Source organism: Echeneis naucrates, chromosome 4 (assembly GCF_900963305.1).
Source record: "Echeneis naucrates chromosome 4, fEcheNa1.1, whole genome shotgun sequence".
Lineage (NCBI taxonomy): Eukaryota > Metazoa > Chordata > Actinopteri > Carangiformes > Echeneidae > Echeneis > Echeneis naucrates.
Genome location: NC_042514.1, coordinates 1,538,973 through 1,555,528, shown reverse-complemented (window position 1 = coordinate 1,555,528; position 16,556 = coordinate 1,538,973).

Here is a 16,556-nt window from a genome sequence, read left to right as displayed (position 1 = left end):
AATTAATATGTTATTTCTGACACAAAGTGCTGACACTTTCTACGTGTCAATTTCCAGAAGTTCTTCCGAAACGATGGGCTGAACTTGTTCCAGTTTGTTTCCCTGTTGAATGTGGAGGTGGGGAGTGAGACAGGAGCAAAGCTTTTCCAGCTTGGGAAGAAAGTCTCACTCCTTCAGACACCTCACGTCTTTCTGCAGCCGTGGATTTCCATCTCCTGAGGCCACTGAGCGTGAAGAAAGTGGCTGACGCTCATGCAGTTTTTACCGTGTGTGATTCCACTTGCTGTAATTGTCATGATTTTATATTGATGTGTCTGTATGGATTTGTTGGCTGGTGAGCTCGCTCTAATGAAGTAGTTAAAAGGGACTCACTGTCATTGGCTGTCTATAAAAGTGGACGATGATTCAAAGGCTGAAAAGTGAAGCTGAAGTGAATTTAGAAATATTCATGAGAAGAGTCATCACTGTCCTGTGCAGTTTTTTTTCTGTTCCTGTCTAAAAGTGGCGCCACATAAAAGAGCCTGCTGCTTGTGTCATTTGTCATTTTTGGAAAATATTTTCACGATGTTGAACTCCTGCAATCAAAAAACAAGCAGTGCAAACACTCTGTCACATCCAGAAGAACACAGTTGCCTGTTATTGTATTATCAGTGAGTGTCATTAATGTAAACAATGCAGATCAGATTAAAGAAAACATCTCTCGTCCATCCTTCCTGTAGCTAATTTAAAAATTCTCTCTAATGCCGTTTGTTCTCAGTGCTGTCAGTAAACAGTCGCAGTTGTGGAAGTCCCTTTTTTTTTTTTTTATATAAATCGAGTAGCACTGCGGAGACAGAAAAGATACGTGACAAAGATGAATTCATTAAAGCCTTCATCTATAACTCCATACGTGAACTGGCATTATTTTTATTCCCTCTTGGCTCTCCTTGTCTCTGTGCACCATCTTTCCTCCCCAGACAGAAATCTTCAGTAGCCCTTCTGCCTTCAGCCTTCACATTCGGGCGGCTGCTCGTGTAACCAACAGCAGCCCGACCCCTCCTTCGCACGCCGCAGGTTTCACATGAAAAAGAAATCGGACCTGGTAGACATGACGAATATCTTCAGACTTGTTAATTGTTGACAACTTCAGCGACATGTGGCTCCATTTGCCACAAATGAAAATCAGCACAAGGCTCCAGACAGCGAAAATTGTTTGTTGATAAAGAAACGTTCTCAATCAATCTCATGTCGGCCCCCAGATTGCCAATTGATTAAAACATTCATCACATCTGAATTTAATTTAGGATTTCATTCCACAAAATGATTAACACTTTGATACGCTGCAAAGTCGATGTCACATTCTCACTTCTTTTCTTTTTTTTCCAGCCGTTCTAATGTGAACCCAACTGTCTTTTTGTAAACACACAAACCCACAAATAATTTTCCTTCTTTCTTTTACTTTTTTGACATAATAGGATGAGAGAAAATATCTTTTTGAATGAGATGATAAAATCTCACTGTTCCCTCTGCTCAGATTTTTTTTTTTTTTTTTTCCTTTCAAAGTTGCTTTCTGACCGGCGCCCCAAACTCTACTTAAGTTAGCTTCACAACAAAGAGCCCATTCAATCTTGAGGCCAGACGCTAAAAATGTCAAAACTCCCAAATAGCTGTCAGTCACCAGAACATTATCAGCTCGATAAGACGGCGACGACATTATGCTGATGTGCATGTTTGTCGGTCTGAACTCCTCAGCGCACCGAGACGAGAAGGACGCTGTGTGCAGTTGTGTTTTCACTTGGCGTTGAATTAAAGGCTGTTTGTCCATTCGTTTCAATCACGGACGGTTATTGAAGCGTGAAACACGTCGCAGCTCTGTTTTCCTACCTGGAATAATGTTTTACCTCCTGGAATTCATCTCGACTTTGGAAAGTCGCAGGAAGTTGTCACACCCAGTCGAACCTGCCACATCTCATTCTTACTTCCTTTAGTCTCAAGATGAATCATTTGGAGTCTGTGTTGGCTGAATGAGATTGTGTGTTTGGAAAGCGGCACAATGAAAAAGGATAAAGAAGAAACTTTTCTGTTTTATATTGTTTTGTTTTTTTTAAGGACTGTAACCGGTTGCCGAGACAACCCTGATGTATCACCTTGATAGGAAGAGCGGCGCTGTCATCTTCACTGTCACACATTAGTTTACTTTTCATTTCAGTCTTAGAAGCTTTGATAGTCGGCGATCTCGACAACAAGAGACGACAGCTTCGCTTTTATTGTCTAGCTGCAGCTCACAAGGAACAGAAATAGGACGAGCGCGGTGCCGCTTACACGCCTCATCCTGCCAACTCTACCTCCAGGTCCGATGGGAACGATACTGGCACAGTGGCCTCTAATCCATTCATCTAGGCCCCGGAGCTCGCATCTATCTGTCCTTCAACACACTCCACTGTATACTTTATGAGCCTTTTTCATCCGTTTTCACAGCAGGCCGTTTCTTTTGTGTCTGCAGAGGTGGAGCGCAGCTCCGCCTGCGCCCATTCTTTGTACTCACTGTGCCCATGCCAGCTTATTCCTAGGAAGTAAAAAAGGCAGCAGTGCGCAGACGCATTGTCTGAAGCCTGCCGTTGGAGTGGGGATGCCAGCTTTAGGCATGTCAGGCCTTTGGGCATCGGGATTGGGTTTCCCCAGACCCCCTTTTCAAAGGATTAGGTCACACTCTGATCATTGGGAACGTAGAACTGGCCCTCCTCTTTGCTGTGCTGCCGCTGCCGCTCCACGCCTGCATTCCTTTGTACTTCTTTCACGCCTGGTGAAATTTTGCTAAATGTGTAACTGCAGCTCACTGTACTCCCTCTTCCCCTCCCACTCCTGCTACCTTTTCCACTCGTTCCACCCATTTTATTTTTGCCTTCTCTCTCTCCTTCTCCATCACTTCCTCCTCTCTTCTTCAGTTGTGTGTTGATGAGCCTGAGCACGGTGTGGTTTTTTTTCTGAGGAAGGAAGAGGGATTATGCTAAGCCCTAACTCGGGGAGACCGGCCTTATCTTGCCTGTAGCAGCTCTGTGCACCAGAGAAAAACAGACTCGAAGAGAGCACAGCTACAGAGCAGAGGAAGACAGTAGGGGGAGAGAAAAAGATGGGCATGGCCAGTAATACAGAACACGTCCATGTTTTCTTACATTGCCGGCACATTTGGCCATCTTCAGCCGTGTTTCTTAACATGCCTGCTGTGCAAACGCTTCCAAGTCATTGTGTTAACTGCCGGTATTTGCATACAAACAGGGACATTATCTCACATTTGTTTTGTCTTCTGTTTGTGGCCTTTGGATTCCTCCAATCACAGCAGCAGCAATTGTTTCTTCTGCAGCGGAATGACAGGTGATTGGTGACTTGCCCCCACCGATACAGACACACTTCCCCTCCCAAAAGCCTCTCAGTAGGACACCCCATTGTGCTGGAACCTGCTCCAATCATTCGTTTTAGCAAATCTACAATTATGCTTGCATTATACTCAATTATGGTGACTCTAATTAAAGTCCCATCCCCTGATCCATTTCCTGGGTGAAACCTTCTCCCTCCACTGCAGCCCCGAGACAATGGGCCGTGCTACAGGAGGGAACAAGGCCCCACTGTAAGCAGGCTGCTGGCCTATTCACCTGGCCTAATTATCCAGGCCCTATGGGGGACTGTGCTCCTGGGAAAGGACCTGTGTGGGGTGTGGGGGGGGCTGCTATGCTGAACTCAAATTTCCTTGCTGGTGCCGAGCCATGCATCAGCACGAGGACCAATGTTGGAAAACTATGGCATAAAGTGACGTCAGTGCTCAATTCAGAAATGTCGGTATCACTTGCACGAGTGGGCCGGTGTGAGCTGTGAGCTGTGAGCATTCAGGTCACCAAATTGCTCCGAAGGCTCTACGTCACTCACACAAACACAACATTTATGAAGACTTCAACTTTTTAAAAGCAAGAGCCATTAGCTGTGGATAGAGTTACGCCCTTTGTTGGTATTTGTTGTCTGGCTCTGTTTACTTCAACGCCGTCAGAAAGCCTCGTCAGGAAAGCCACAGCAACAGATTATCGGGGACGTGTGGGGCGGCACTGGAGCTAACAGAGATTACTCTCTGTTAGCTCCAGTGCCTCCCTAAACTCAAGGACGACATTAAGACACCAACCAAGGACTTGGTCTTTCAAATATGCCAGAAAATCCAGAAGGAGAAGAAACCACAACTGAAGAGACTTTAAGCTGCCGCTTTTAGGGGAACATTGCAACTCTGCAGAACAATTATTTCCTATTTTCAGAGAGGAATAGAAAGTTTGAAGTCATGCTGTTTACTATTAACAGCTTCAAATGGTATTCTAAGGGCAGTTGGGACTGACTGCACAGTCTTCTGGAAATATAATGTGTTGCAGCTTAATGTGACATTATAGAAGTGGCACCATGTACCGCAATCCTGAGTGACCTGAGCGGCCCTGGGGTTATTAGAAGGCCAGTGCAGGGTAATGGTGGGGGGGGGCAACAAAGGCTCTTTCTTCACTCTTCCTCCTGATCCTATCACTCCATTCCTTGGCCCAGGAGATGAAAGACTAGTCTGTAATTGGAGAGGAGGGAGCAAAGTGAAGTAATGAGAAAGTAAAAAAGCAAATGGGGTAGAGAGTGCTTGAGGAGTAGGTAGGGGAGAGTGAAAAAAGAAAATACCTTTGATTTCTTCAAATTAAGTGAGGAAGAACAGCCCCGGCCCGCTCCTCTATCAGGCCACAGTTTGATTGACAGTGTAGCAACGTGAGGCTCTCGGCTGTAATAACTTGCCTTTGTGAGGAGAAATCAACGCTTTGTCTTCCTTGTTGGTGGGGCCCAGAGTTCAGGGATCAATCTTGACTTATTATGACTGGCTTTTGTCCTTCAGGAGCTGTGGGAGACTTGACTTGCCCTTTCGTCTGTCATCGGAACAGGGATCCCATACTGGGGCCGTTCCCCAGGCATGGGAATGTTGGAATGACAGACGAGGACAAGGCCAAAGCATGTGTTCTCCTCTGATATTATAATACGCACGGCGCTAAAAGCACAAAGGCCTTTTGTTCAGCTTGATTTCTTTAAATGTAAACATTTCCTTATAGAAAACATTCCCAAAGATCTAAGAGCTGTAAAGATCCGGCCCCAGTTTTGGAGAACAGTCCGGGAAATATACTCAGAGCTGATAGTTATGGAGAATTGTGAGGTTGACTTTGTCGCTCCTCATACAGCGTTGGTAGCATTGATAGCAAAAACATGGAATCACGATGGACTGGACAACAGTTTTCTTCAAAAGGTTATTGTTTGCCTTATACTGTATCTTCACCATAGATTGCCGATAAAAGTATGCATTGACTCTCAGTCTACCTCAGAAAATGTTTTCCTGATGAGTTTATGGTCAGTCTGTAGTTTACAGTCTTCAATACAACATGATGTTCATTTAGAGGGGAGGAGGGGAGGGGTTGGGGGGCAGGACTACTGTGGGACTGACAGACTATATGGTAAGGACAGAGTCCAGAGCAGGTCAGAGCCACCTTCTAAACCTAATACCGTAAAAAATAAAAACCAAGATGGCCTCCCAATGAGCGACTCCACCTGACAAACTGAATACATCATGATGATGGCGGAGTGAAAGACTTCATTGAGCCACCTGGTTGAGTGCATAAACACACGCACAGCTCTCTCTCTCTCTCTCTGTCTGTCTGTAAGTATGTGACCTTCCAACCTCCCCGGTCTCTGAAGCAGCCCGACAATAAGTCTTCTCTGGACAAATCTTTTGAAATGGAACGTAAAAAGATAAAACAATGTGTGGAACCTGCACACACGACTGATTTGAGTTATTGTTCTTTCTCTTAAATGGCCAAACAGTGGATTAGTATGTCTGGAAGATTTACTTTTGCCTCCTACTGGCGTTCTTCTTCAGCTGCTGCTACATGAAGGGGAATGTCTTCCATTATCCAGCTGGAATTTTTAAGGAGGGACCCTGGCGCTTATCTCTGACTCATATCTACAAAGCTGAGGTCTCCTGTTCCCTCACCCTGCCTTCATAAACTACGGCAATAAAAGAGCTGTTAAACCCCACCCATCCATACCAAGTACTACACCTGGCCATGGCTGGGGCCAAATATTTTAAATAAAGAGTGCATCAAAGGGGCCTGAGAGCTAAGTGGGAATGCAGAGGAAGCTTTAATAGTATGAAGGTGAGTGTTGAGAGAGACAGGGAGAGTCAGAAAAGGGAGAAAAGAACGAATGCAGGCTCCAACCATAAGAAATGTGAACTCTGTGTAGCCTCACTTTTTTTTATTAATCAAAGTATTTCTGTGCGCTCCTTTGGTGATTTTCCATGAATGGCAGTTAAAGAAGGACCTCAGTCAGCTGCCTGTAGAGCCTGCCATGGTTTTCTGCTCTTACAGTGCATCAGCAAATACAACACACACATACGCACGAGCAGGTGCAGGATATTTAGTCACACGTTTGCCCCCTTGACTTTGAATGTGACATGGGCGGAAAAAAAAGAAAACAACAAAAAAAAATTGCTCCTGTCTTGAGAAGAAATTGGCTCTTTTCCACCTGGTCACCCCTCCACCCCCCACCTCATTTCCATTCAGCCATCTTCACGTCCTATCTAGTTAAACGTTAAAATGTAATTACCTCTCGGAGCGAATGATCAAGTGGGGGAACGGCAAAGTTGCAGGGACCCACTGACAAAAAAAACAGCAAACAAACAAAAAAACACAGCAACTTGGAGTCAGGGCAGGTGTTTTCTCCTGGGCCCAAATGAAATGAACATGGAAATGAATGTTTGAAATGCATTCGGGGTGGGGGGGGCCTCACGGAAGCACAGTGTGCATCTGAGCAACGGAGGTAATTATTCTGCGACTCCTTCACCTGTGACAAGAGGCTTAGGCGAGTGGGGGTGTTTCAAAGGGAGACAGATGGGGGACGGGGGAGGCGCAGGGAAGGCGGCCGCCGCAACTAAGGAAGCAAATGGCCTGAGACCTCTTGTGCCGTACCTGCCGACTTCCACGACGACAAGATAAGCCCTTTAACCGTCTTTCCCTCTGTGAAGCTTCTGACTTTGCTCTTTTCTCTTCATAGAGCAAAATAACCACCAGGCCATTTGGTCAATTTAAGTTTTGTTTTCCACATTTCATCACAGTCCACACACACACACACACACACACACTTGCCCTTTGTGCCAGCCAAATACACAAGCCTCTCACCCAGGGATGGAAATTAAAGGCCAGTTCCACAGCAGTTATTACAAAGTGTAAGGTCTGCAATCTTGTTCCGATGTCAGGTGTAGTTTCAATCCTTATGTGCCCTCTTTCTCCTTTTTTTAACCAGCTCCATCAGCAGCATTGGTCTCTGTTTACGTGCATGGCTGCATCTGAATTGAATGAGACAGACAGCACAATAAGAAGGTGGCGGTGAGGTGAGGTGGGAAGGTGAAAGAAGCAAACACTGATCAGCCCTCAGCGGCTGAGGCAGGCTGAGGCACCGAAGCACATCTATTTTCTTGAAGAGTCACAGATCAATACTGTTCTGTCCGTTCTTCTATATTAAACTATATCTCTGAAGCACAGGAAGAGTGAGGGAGTCAGGCTGGCAGTGAGAGTTATGGCCAGAAAGGTGACAGAGGTGGGGTTGAACTTGTGACCCACAACGCTCGCTGTCTCCCGTCTCATTCAATTAGACTTCAGTGATGGTAGGAGGCAGAGGATCTCCTTGCACTGTCCACCCTGAATTTATTGTTTTGAGGATCCAGCTCTGAGGTACTCTGAGTGATCGTCTTAGTTCCTGGAGCAAAGTTTTCCTGTTCCACTTTGATTTCAGGAGAACGCTCATTAAGAGGAGAGAGTCCGCCGCTGATTAACAATTATATTACATGAAAATGTCCCTCTGCAAATTTATTCAAGCAACAAAATGTGAAAAATCCTATAATATAGATGCAAAGTGTAGGTCTTTGAGGGGGTGTTCTTTCACTAATAGAAATGCTGAGGCTTACAATAAGTTGAGTGGATTCATTTTACTGAAAATGTTACCACTATGGACTTAATTCCATTTAGCCTCCATCCCTGTGCAGTACTCCATGAACAATAAAGCTGATTCCCACTCCTGCGCAGCGGAGGACTGCAGATGATGTCATGGTGCCATTATCAGCCAATTACATTACAGGGCAATTGCCTCTGACATATTGGCTATTCAAAACAATCACCAACATCCACTGGGGCTATCCAGAGCACTGCCATAAATAAATACACAGTTTTACAGCCGAGCTCCGAGTGCATCTATTGTATTAAGATTTTTACTTTTCAAGAAGCACAGCAAGAACTGCACCTCTCTTCTTATAAATTGCATGAGGGGGAAAAAAAGAAAATCCCTCCTCTGCCACTGTGAATATAAACAGCAGGCTGAGCAGGCCAACGCTGCAAGGTCGTCGTTATCCATATGAATTACAGTGTCACCCTCATGGGCGAAAAACATCTCTAGTTACCACCGTCGCCGCCATATGGAATCTGGTAACAGAATATAAGGGTGAAGGCGAGGCAGATGGACACGCCGAGGGACAGACGCAAACACTGGGGTGTGATCGGATGCCCACAGTGATCAGTGAGAGTTTCTGAAAAAAGCAGAGTGAGTGAAACTCAAAGCGAGACCAAAATGCAACCCTCTAGTTAGTCAGGAGAGAAAATATGAGCACATAAAGACAGACACTGTTCGCTTCCTTTCCCCGCACTTGTTAGCAAACAAACTAACCAATGCCGAAGGCCCTCGACTCCTCTGAACCTCCACTGCAGAGGCAGAAACCTGATCTCTGAATCTGAAGAGTGTTAACATAACTTGGTACTTACGTGCACGCTCCTCCTGTTTGTATACTCGTGTTCACGTTGCGTGACCAAATACTTGAGCACGAGCTTGAGAGTGACAAAGTGTCCGCTGTGAAGTGTGGGAGCCTGTTTAGTCGGGCTTCAAAGGAAAGTGGGCGCTTGTTTAACATGTATGTGAAGATTTGTCAGCGTCAAACACATCTGGAGATACTCATTTCGTGTGACGTGTGTGTGTGTGTGTGTGTGTGTGTGTGTGTCTGTGAATAAAGCGGGTATGTGATTGCGTTTGTTTAAATACGTGAAATCTGTTTTCAGGGCAGCAGATTCCTGGCTGTGTTTGGATCTGGCTTTTTTTCCATTCTTTTATCTAGTTTGCTGCTTTTAAGAATGCAGGCCTCCATCTGTGTGTTTTTCAAAGTTTATGTTGCCATGTTACCTTTGCCTGACTGTTTGTGAGTGCGTGTGGGAGGTAGACTGATACATCGGTCTGATATTTTCATATTAGCCTTTTAGTATCAGATAGCGCCTGCTGGTGCCTCTTGCCAGAATCAGGATGTGAACATATGATTTTACTCAACCTTTCCATGGGAAGGAAAAACCATCCGTTCTGAGAACGAGCTGTGTGCGCCAGAATAATGGAGTCTGTGAAATTTCACCACTTGCATCACACTTGCAGCTACAAATCATACGTCCTGGAATCAGTGATATGACAGTGATCTGATGCTGCTGCTCCGACTGATAATGAACTGCTGACTTTGTGCATAAAATGCTAATGTCAGGTTCATTGCAAACTATTGCTCATGAGAACTTAAACCTTCCATGACTGAAAAAAAAAAAAACAACAAAAAAAGTTATATTAATTGTCTACAGAGTGGATTTTGCAGCATTTGTGGTTTATTCCTTTCAACTTTAACCCGAGCAAGCAGCAGAGGAAATCAGTTCAGACTCATTAGAGGGTAGGTATGGAAATAAATACATTTTATTGATGTAACTGTCCTCTATGCATAACTGTGAGAGGGCTGTTCTTTTATTTTTACATCAGCTCCTGCAGACTGGAACCAGAAGTGATTTTGTATCAGTCAGATCAGTGCTAGCTGGCGCTTGTGCTAACTTCTGAAGAACGTGATAGAAACAGAAGGACAACAAAGGCAACTGTTTTATAGTCTGGTAAGGAAACAACTGTTTGTGTGTTTAAACGTTCCAACCATGCAGCAGCACCAAAACTTTAAAAATGAATAGTGCTCTCCTCATTAAGAGGCTGCCAACTTTGTAGGATTTTCAAACTCCACATCACCCAAGTGAGCAGTTGGTCCGGTTTCCCCTCCTGAGAGACGGACAGTTCCTCCGTGGAAAAAGCTTTCTTAATGAACCTCCTGGAACTCGCCACAATCTCAAAAAACTGCCTTGAACTTCACAAAGGAGCGTCTGCCATTCCCCAGTGCCAGCTACTCCTCGCTGAGGCGCAGAGGCTGAGGCAGAGAGAGGAGATAAATAAGGAGCAGCTACTGTTGAGAGGGACAGGGACGGCAAATGAGAAGAAAGGAAAAGAGAGACAGGAGAAGAAGAAGAAGAGGCAGAGAGAGCTGGAGGGTGCCACTGCGAGAGGGAAGAGATGACAGGAGCAGCAGAAGAAGAAGGAGGATTTGCTCTCTCTTCTCTCTCACGGTTGCAGCGTCTCCCAGGAGCGACGCAGCCTCCCGTCTAGCCAGAACGATGATGCTCTTAATCCTGCTCGTCGTCTCTGCTGTGGCCAACTGCACTGATTCATGGCTGCCTCGCACAGACGGGCACGTCCGCACAAAGTGAAACAAAAGTACTGCACAGACATCCAAACCAACACTTGTATGACACAAATAGAAACAACGCAGAGATAAAAGACGAACAGGCTAACACACAGAGGTGGTCTGTGAAAGTGGGGCCTTTTTTCCATCAGAAAGCCCGACTCCTCTTCCCGATCACCAGGGGGCGACTCATTTTGGATGGGAGTTGATGGGAAAACTACTACCAATTCTTCTTCAGCATGAAAATCTTCCAGAAACAATGCTGCTATTCAACTAGACCACAACAGCGAACACAATTTGAGTAAGGAGCCGATTTATATCCACGTATCCGACACGTATCAGTCACCACAGCGTTCAGTCACACTTATTCATGGTTATGTTCAAGTACAATGGCTTAGATTAGAGAACATCTGAGGTTTGGTTTATATAGAAAATGTTCACAATGGGCGAAGATGCAATGTGTTTATGTGCATTTAACCAAAACCGCCATCTCTCCCTGAGCCCCTGTTGCCGAAACCACAGACAGGATTTTGGATGCAAATTCCTCTCCCTGGTGTGACCGACCATCCACCCCGACTGCATCCATTTGAAACAGCTGCTGCTAATAAACAACAAACATACAGCTAAAGAAGTTTTTCCTTGAATAAAATTACATTTATAACATATTAACTGCAGCAGACGAATTGTGTCCGAATGCACAAAAACACACACACACATATAGACTCCAACCCATGAGAGGCGTTGGAACGTATGAAATGAATGTATGCCAAGCAGGAAAACAGACACACACACAAATGCACACAACAGCCAGGTGTGTGGATTAAAACCCATCCGACTCCATTAGGCTGATCGGTTCAATGGCGCTGATTAGCTCTGATTGGGTATCACAACATTGGCACTGGGGAAGAACAACTGCCTCCCCTGGACGCCGCCAACCATTCAATCGCAATTATAGCCACCATATTAACAGATTAGCGGACAAGCTGACCCCGGCGAGAAATCTAGCCAAGACAGAGCCCAGGCGAGTTGTGGAGGCAGGTGTTGTAACCGGCCCGCCCGTGCCCGGGGTACCGACCTCCTGCTGTGGCAGTTGGACCGTTGAGCGGCGCGCATTAACTCATCAATGATGGACGGCAGACTGGTGCCGAGCCCCTTTATGGGCAAATAATGACGGGTGATAACAACACAGTCTGCTTAGCAAAGGTTGGGGGGTGTGTGGAGTCAGAGTCAGGTTATTGAAGTCTATGGGAAAGATAAGAGGGTGTGGCCACCCTATAGCACCCAATCAGGGTAGAGTACAGAGCAGGTCAGATCCACCCTTCACTCCTTCTCCAAATATTGGTTTTTTTTTCTGATTTCATGAAACAACAACTAAAAAATACAAAATGGGCGATGTCCAACAAACTTCAGGCTTTGAATCGTCCGCTCACAGAGCGCGTCGACACTCGAGTGTAAGCATTAAGGTGACACTCGTGCTCACAAGTCAGCACACAGAGGATGAGCTCCTTTTTTCAGTGGCATTCATCATATTGGCTCAAATCGTCACCTTTGTCTAGATGATCATCACCGCCACTCTCGTCGTCGTCGGGCCTGTCACCTCCATCACTGAGCCACGCACAAAGGCGCTTTGATACTGAGTCACCAGTGACATGTACTAATATCTCAGCAGCTGGTATGTCTGTGAATCGGTTTCCTATCTCCTTTTGATAATGCGTCCCATTCACCAACCTCCTGTCCTGTCTTTCAGCGCCGCTCTCCTCGTGTGTCCGTCTCGTCTTCCCTTTCCCACCTTGGGGCGAGCCCAGGAATGTGACACACTGCCAGACAAGCTGACACTCAGACTAAGTGGGTGTGTGTGTTATCAGAGATGGGGGTTGGATTTTTCCGATGCAGTTACTGTTTTGTTGGGTTTTTTTTTTTTTTTTGCCCCAGTTAGTTTAGAGGTGTGAGCGTCGAGAGATTGGCATAAAACACGTAGACAGTAAATAAACACCCACACACAGAACTATTGTTTTGAATGTGTTGTCATTTTGCTGTTGTTTTTTTTTTCCAGCTTGAAGCTACTAAAACACCTGAGAGGTCTTTGAAACCTTGATTTAGAGTGTCACTTCAGTGATGAATGGGATTACGCTGTAATGTTTCCACCGAGAGAGTGAGCAAGCGAGTAAATTTTGATGTGTCCTCCCCTGTGTTTCTCCGGTTTCACTGGAAGCCCATAAAGTCAAGTAATTAAGTGGTCTCTGATTAATTAAGCGACGATCTATTTTCATTCTCCCCCATAACACCACAACAATGTGTTTAGATTCCCCAAGTGAAAACCCTGATAGGGAAAATAACATAATGAACGCTTGCAATTTACTATGGGAGTGTCTGCAAGGAAACGCTGGGTAACGTGGATTTAAATGGCTTCTCCTCTCTATTAATATTCATTGCATTTTTATAAAGGATCCTTAATTAACACACTTTTCTTCTTATTAACAAAAGGCTGCTTCAAACTGTGGAAAGCATGGAGCCTCAGAATACATTCACACACACTTTAAATCCCTTTTAGATAAATCACAATGAACGCTGTGAACTGTACTGAGCGTATCTTATACTCACTGTCTCTGACTGTTTTTCTTCTCACGCCATAAAAAGATAAATGCATTTGTAAAAACAGGACTTTGAGGGAAAAGATTAGCACTTGTGGCTCCCATTTCAGCTTTCAAGCAGCACAACAGCTGATACAATAAATTCAGATTTTTTTCTGTCGTCCATTCGATAAACTGTGCTTCCATTTGGGCCGGTCTCCTCAATGAGCCGACTCTCCCTCTCACCACAGCCATGGGGGCTCTGCCTGTTATCAACGGGGTGCTATTAGAATACATTTCAATGCTGCAGCCTCCAAACAGGGTCTTGTATCACACATCAGAATGTGATACGCTCCGGAGAGCTCGGGGATGTAACATGAAAGAACGACCGAGTCTGTATTTCATGTCCTGTGGCTACCATGTATTAAACTTCCATTGCAAAGAACCAACAAGGGAGTCATGTTTAAAACTGTGTGTGTGTGTGCGTGCAGGCTGATTGATGAGATGTCTGTCCTACTGATACTGATATAAAAAAGCACAGTACACGTGGTCGCTCTGAATGTGGCCTCGCTCAGGAGCAAAAAGAGAACAGGTCTTTTTCTTAAAAGCACTGAAGGAAGTTATGTCGACGCCAAACATTTCTAAATAAAATCAAAGCTTTGAGCAGATAAGGACAGAAACTACACATCAGCTCTAGAACCACCCAAACACGTGAGAGGAACTTTCTGTGTCTGAGTTAAGATGAAAACATTGATTGGTTATCCAACAAATGTATTTGCCCATTCTCATCCATCATCTTCAACTCTCTGTCTCGGCCCGGGCCGAATTCATTCTTTGCACAGCATCGCTCGCTCTCGCTCCTCTTTTCGCCACCTTGTGGGGTATCCATTACCCACACAGGGCATCTAGAATCGAATTTTACTCATTTGATGAAACTGTAAAAACCCTTCCACTCAATTTTCTCCATCTGACCTTTTCATTGAAGAGTCCATCTGTGTTGGCTCCCTGCGACTCCGCAGTCACAGAGACCCATCCCTGCCACTTTCACGGATCACAGCGTCCTGACAGACATAAAAAAAAAAAAAATAACACTGAGATGGAGAGGGCTGCCACCGGCATTTCAATGAAATGAAGTGAAGCGAAACGACCGGCCATAACTCGCCTTAACAACAGAATCGCTTATTTAGATGTCACTAATTAGAAACACCGCTTGTTGTGGCGGGGAACTGAGATTCCCTCATTGTTTTGAATAATGATTTTTTGCAGAGGTTCATAAGTCCAGCATGGGAGGCGAATAGCTAATGAAGCACAGAAGTAATTTAATGCTGACCACATTAGAACAGACAAAGTCGAGGCTGCAGCTCCGAAATTACATTTGCAGCTCATCACCAAAAACCGTCAGTGTCAATCATCGCAGCGTTTGAAATTCCACTCCTCTGGAGTTGTTCTTTGCCCAATAACACCAACGCCGCATAGGCCCCTTTAGATTAGAAAAGAAAGTGGGTGCAGTGAAGCATTTCAGGAGCAGGAAGCCTTTGGCTGGGCAGAAATCCCAGCCTGGATCCTCCAAAGCCCGCTGGCCATGAAAGATGTCGGCTGCCTTTATAGATGCCCATGCTGAGCTGATGGGGCCTGACGCGGGTTGGCTGCTGACCACCACCCAACCAACTCTGCTCGCCTCTTCGACACCCGCTAACCTCTGAAAACCCAGTCGGGTGAGGGGGGCCCGGCAGAGGCGGCGGGGAGGAGGGCTACCCGTTTTTGAGCCAATATGGCTGACGTGTGAAAGGGGCCAGATGCCTGAACAGAAAGAACCGTAGCATTGCTGAACCGGGCCCGCTCCGTTCACATACTGGGGGATCGGCGGGGGGGGATTGCTGGGGGCAGCCAAGATCCCAGGTGACAGGCGGCTGGGACAATGTCCCAGTGGTGAGTTCATAAAAGGCGACGGGTTGTTTTGTGGTTGCTGCCTACCCCAGGACATGAATGTAATTAGAGCACAGTTGAAAGGTCACGGCTGGACTTTTAAGTGCCACTAAACGCTGCGAGGGTCTAATGTACCATTGAAGGGTAGATTGACTGGTGCCCCATCCTCCCCTCTCACCCCTCACATCGGGGGGGCCCAGCAAGTGTGCAGAGGTCTTTGTCGGCCTGTCACAGCACTGGTTGAGAAGCAAAAATATTTGTGTTGAAAACATTTATCTGAAGATGTCTAAATGAAATTTAAAGAAATCTCATAATTTATGCAACAAAATCATTAAGGAAGTAATCAGTGGCAATATTAATGACATCACCAAACCTGACCTGAACACCAGGTTATAGAAAACTTCCATAATGCAACTGATCATATATGAAGTCAAGTAAGTTGTTCAAACACTCTGCTTCTATAACCTTCAAACTTAGGAATCGTGATCGGCGTCGTGCGGTTCATGAGTTTGTGTTAACCCTATGCATTTGCATCCATTGGCAGCTTCCTGCGTAGCACATTTTATCTTTTGGACGTTTCCCTATCATCAACACAGTCTGTTGCTGGACGCTGCCAGACAGGCAGCTCTGTTCTCCGTCATCCATAATGCACCAGATTTTTTTTCTGTGCTGTAGATCCATCTGGTCTGCAGAGGGACTGGGCAGGACTGTATAGGCCGGACCCTGCCGGAGCAACAGCTTTGATAGCTGTGAGTCTGCTCGCTCATCACGCCCTTTATCACAGAGGTAACCTTAGAGGCGCCTGTGAAAACGATCAGTCATGTTCTTTGACGTGAGGCTTATTGTCACTGCGGGAGGAGAAGTACAGCTCGACTGGACAGCTTTTCATCGACTGCAACAATTTGGATCCTGCCGCGTACAGCTTGACCCCTGATAACCAATTGTGAATACTCATAAGTCCTGCTCATTCGCACTGTGTGTGTGTGTATTTTTTCACCTTCTGTCTTTTCCCGAAGTTACATTGAATTATGTCTTTGTCAGGTCCCTAAGCCCCCTATATTTCCTCTCCTGTGCAGCAGCCCTCGATTCAGTATCAAATTCTCCTCATGCTGGCACTTTGTGCATCCCCCAGGCCCCTCAGATCTTATCCTAGCATCATCCCCCTGCCTGGCGATGCTGAATTCATGCTAGGTTTGGGTTTTAAATGATTTTTCCACGGATACAACATGCAGGGATCTGCATGGCCCTCGCACACCTAATCAGTCAAGCGTTTAAAACTACAGGTGCCAAATTGTTCCGCTGCACCATACCCGCTTAAAAGGGCCGTGTATTATGCAAAGGCCAAAAAGGAAACGTTTTACTTACCATTCATCTCCATTCTCATTTAGTTTATTTAAGCAACTATTTGGCACCAGTGGAGGTTTAATTACTGGAATGGATAAATAGAGCTGGAAATGTGGAAG